Genomic DNA, 4,877 nt, shown 5'->3' with positions numbered 1-4,877 from the left:
GGCTATAGGCACCAGGGGAGAACCATCCATGACTTTTCACGTGAGTGCTAGGGCCTGAACTCTGGTCCTTCTACTCGGACATAAGGTATTTTTAAACATGAAGCCATCTCTCTACCCACCTACATAATTATTTGGTAGACAAATAACTTAAATTTTTATATATTTTTTGTTCGTCTTTGTTGTTGTTGTTTTCGAGACAGGGTCTTCCTGTGTAGTCTTGGCTGTCCTGGACTCACTTTGTAGACCAGGCTGGCCTCGAACTCACAGCGATCCAACTGCCTCTGCCTCCCGAGTGGTGGGATTAAAGGCGTGCGCCACCACACCCGGCTCAAATTTTTATATCTTTAGTACAATTTACTATCTTTAATGTCTTCAAAGTAGCCAGTCACAGATTCGCCCTGATTTGTATAATCAATTCCATATTCATGGATGTTTAGATCAACCTCGTGTTAAGGTTGTTTTAATATTCTTATTAGAAATGAGCCCAACAAGAAGCTGCATTCAACAATTCTAGTGTGCAGGTGACATTTTGTCTCTTTGTGCTCTGAAGCACTTTCGTTTTGTTTTTCTTTTTGTTTGTTTTTGTTTTTATTGAGACAGGGTTTCTCTGTGTAGTCTTAGCTGTCCTGGACTTGCTTTGTAGATCAGGCTGGCCCCGAACTCACATCGATCCACAAAACTCTGCCTCCCAAGTGCTGGGATTAAAGGTATGTGTCACCACACCCAGCTGCATTTTCCTTTTTGTACTGTCTACTCTAGAGCTCATGTGGCACCTATTTGATGACTCGGCCTTAAAAGGGATAAATTTCTCCAAACAAACCTCTGCAGGAGGTCTGAGAAGGAGGCCAAAGTCAGCAGGATGCCAGCTTTCCGGGGCATCCCCATGACTCAGTGCGTAGGTCAGAGACTAGCAGGCAGAGGGCAGAAGACTGCTCAAGGCTGTGTTCCTTCATTGCAACAGTCACCCCATGGAAAACTCATGCTCCCTCTAGGCCATTTTCTCCAGGGCTTCCCACCCCTGGCCAGCAGGCCTAGGGCAGGTATGAGGCCAGCTACCAATGCAGCTGAAAAATGCACTGGAATACCTAGCTCCCCTCTTGTGAGGACTCTTCAATCTTCAGGGATCTTTCTCTCTGAGCCTTTCTTACTGGTCAGGAGGCAAAAGGCATACATTTCAATGCTCTTTACCAGGCTAAGCAGGACAGGAGGGTGAGAAAATGTGCTAATGGTCATAGGGTAAGCAATGTTACATTTTAGTTAGCCATGGGGAAATCTAATCAGTCGACGGTGGTTTTCAATACAAGCTTCAGTATTTACCCTTCCTTGTCCTCAGTTTGGCATCCCAATTCTTCGACAAGAAGCTCCCATTGATATTACAAGTGATTAAAAAAAAATAAGTTGAAAGTTCGTGATGGTTAGGGTTTTGTTTTGTTTTTTAGGTTTTTCAAGACAAGGTTTCTCTATGTAGCCCTCGCTGTCCTGGACTCGCTTTTGTAGACCAGGCTGACCTTGAACTCACAGTGATCCACTTGCCTCTGCCTCCTGAATGCTGGGATTAAAGGGATGCACCACCACTCCCGGCTCTGGTTAGAGTTTTTTGAGACAGGGTCTCGATGTAGCTTTGGCTGACCTTGAGCTCACTATGTACACTAGACTGACCTCGAATTCATAGAAATCTGCCTGTGGCTGCCTCCTGAGCACTGGGACTAAAGGCGTGTGTCACCACGCCTGGCCTTTCCAGTTTTAAAAACAAGACTGCACAGTACTAGATCTTAATCTTTGACAGCTGATGAGGGTCAAAACATTTTTCAAAAAGAAAAAAAATTTCTCTATTAGTATTCTGCCTGCATTTACGTCTGTGAACTACACACAGATCTGATGACAGCAAGGGCGGAAAGGTTGCCTGGATCCCCTGGAGTAGGAGTTACAGATGGTTATAAGCCACCAAGTGGGTGCTGGGAGTTGAGCTCAGAGTTTCTGGAGGAGCAGCCGGTGCTCTTAACCATGGAGCCACTTCCTAAGACATTTTCAAGCACTCCATTGCACCAATTGATTATTACTGACTTTTATTGCCCCTTTGGGGAGCATTTGAGCTGAGCGCTTTTCCATGTTGTGTATGTGAGTGTGTGTGTGTGTTTACAGGGTAATTAGTTAGAACAATCATCAATTCATGAGGTGTATGGAAGACGCGCTGTGTACAGATAGTAAGTAGCAAAAAGGCTGGTCTGGAACCAGATTTTAGTTGTAAATTCATATCATATCATGTTTCCACGTTGTGAGCTTCCGTTAGCTGCATCAAGTTCAACTTAGCTTCAAGGATGGCACTGTTGTCGGGCACGCCAAGAGCTGGTGGGAACATCATGAATGGATTTGAAACAGAAAAGTACTCAGGGATATTTTCAGAAAAGTCTAGGAATGTGGCTCTACTCCCACACCTGCTTGAATCACTTTTTAGGAAATTCCATGCACACCCAAGACTATAATCTTACCTCATGGGATGGTTGTCACAGGACCTGTTTCTTCCTAACTCTAGCTCTGCAATCTTACCAGAATGGGTAAGATGTGCCACTTACTTACAGGGGGTTTGTGCTAAGTGAGGACGCTCAGTTCCTTGGGGAGCACCAGCCTCCCTGAGAGGCAGCCAGCACTCCCTTCACTGAGGTGATCCCCACTGTTCCATGCAGGCCCTGGGAAAGCAGCCAGCAGAGAAATGACAAGGATGCAAGTTCTGCACTTAGGGCTCAGAGTAGGTAATTCTTTGGGGTCCTTGGCCACCTCCAGTGGTTCTCCCTTTGTGACCTTGATACACTCTGTGGACCAATGCAGGGAGCAATTGCTTTGGACTGATACCTGAGATCAAATCCCATGTCTACCACCTCTCGGCTGTGAAGTCTTGATCACCTCCTAACCTCCCAGCCAGCTTTCTTGCTGCAAGTGGCTAAGAGCAGATGCTGCCCCCTCTACCTCAGGCCTTTAGCTTTACTTGCTCAGCAAGCGTCCTATTGGCAATGCACCAACTACTAAGAAGCTATCTATCCTAGGAAAAGGTGTGAATGTTGTTGGTTGCTTCCCCACCCGCATTTTCCCTTTCTCCATCCCTAAGGAATGTCTGTTTGCTTAGGAATCCACTTCTCCCATCTGCCTCTCCTTCCTTAGGGAGAAGTTGAAGCTATTTCCACCCTAAAGGGGCCAAACATTCCTTCCCACCCCACCCCAGTCCCTAGGATTTGGGAAAGGATTTGTGAAGCAAGTTTGTTTTCTCTGCTGTGGCTATTCACAGCTGAGACACCCCAGGAGAAGGGCTGAGCTACCAAATGGTGCAGGCCTTCAACACAGCTATGTCAGATTTGTTGTTGTTGTTGTTGTTTAGGAGTGTTTTTAAGTGTTATTATTTAAGGTAGTTTAACTTAGTTCTTCTGGCCTTTAAAGCCAAAGTCACCTAAGAGGTGAGGAATGATTTGCTATACTCAGAACCCTTTGGTTTTGCTAACATTACCTAGGGATGCACACTGGAGAGCAGCCCGAGCCCTGATGGTGAAGGTGAGGAGAGGACGATACAGTTTCATGATCATCAGCCATCCATCTTTGCCTCTTCTTGATGAGTCAGAAAATTCAGTACTGTTTAGGTAAACAATGGAATGTATACTCCCTCTGTCAGGCCTTCTCGGAGAACTTTCTTTGTGCAGTGGACAGCAATTGATGCAGAAACTAACAACTGGTCAAAATTGCAGGAAATAAGGAAGTGTCGGAGTGTCCAGCCACAAACAGAACACCTTTACCACGCTTCCTTTGCCTGAGACTCGGGTAACGTTGAGGAAGAGGGGCTAGAGGGAATGTGGGAGGACCAGAGTGGAACAGTGCCTTCTGAACATCACAGGACCATCGTGTTCATGACCCACAGCAGCTGGTTGACCTCACAAGGTCAAGCCAGTCAGCACTCCAGTGTGGAGTGGGAGGGACTAAGGAGGCACTATGAACAATGGATGGCATCTGTGGACAGAGGAATCAGTTTCCTTGTACTGTGTGTCCCACACGCTCCAGGTCCACCACACTCCAGCGTGCCCCATACTCATGAGTATACAGGTAGCAGCCACAGGCTATAATCTATTGTGAGGGAGGGAGGGGGGGGTTAGAGGGGGGGAGAGAGAGAGAGGAAGCATGAACTTGGGAGGGGGTGAGGAGCGGGTCTGGGAAGAGTTAGCAGGAGGATTGGGAGTGAGTACGATCAAACTATAAATATATTGTATCCATGTATGAAAATCTCATACATATGATAAAATTATTTGATTGATAAAAATATTATATTAGAAAAGAGGAGGAGGAGGCAGAGGAGGAGGGAATATGCCTTCTCCCTTAACACTTAATTCAGGAGGCTTGAGAGATGGTTCAGCGGTTCTCTGAGTTAGGGTCAGTGTTGCTGTGATGAAACACCATGGCCAACACTTCAGCATTCATCATCACAGGAAGTCAGGACAGGACAGGGTAGAAATCTGGAGGCAGGAGCTGATGCAGAGGCCATGGAGGGGTGATGCCTTCTGGCTTGTTTCTCATTATGTGCTCAGCCTGCTTTCTTTTAGAACCCAAAACCACCAGCCCAGGGATGGCACAATGCCCAAAGAGCTGAGCCCTCCCCCATCAATCACTAATTAACAAAATGCCCCACAGGCTTGCTCACAGCCCAATCTTATAGAGGCATTTTCTCAATGGAAGTTCCCTTCTCTCAGATGACATTAGTTTGTATCAAGTTAAAATAAAACCAGCCAAACCCCAGAGGACTCAGGGTTTTGTTCCTAGCACCAACAACCATTGAAACTCCAGTTCCAGAGGATCCAACAGCTCTCCAAAGGCCTCCAAGGACACCAGCACACACTTCGTGC

Source organism: Acomys russatus, chromosome 30 (genome assembly GCF_903995435.1).
Source record: "Acomys russatus chromosome 30, mAcoRus1.1, whole genome shotgun sequence".
In the NCBI taxonomy this organism is placed as follows: domain Eukaryota; kingdom Metazoa; phylum Chordata; class Mammalia; order Rodentia; family Muridae; genus Acomys; species Acomys russatus.
The sequence above is the reverse complement of the archived record's forward strand: the minus strand, read 5'-3'. Positions refer to the sequence as shown.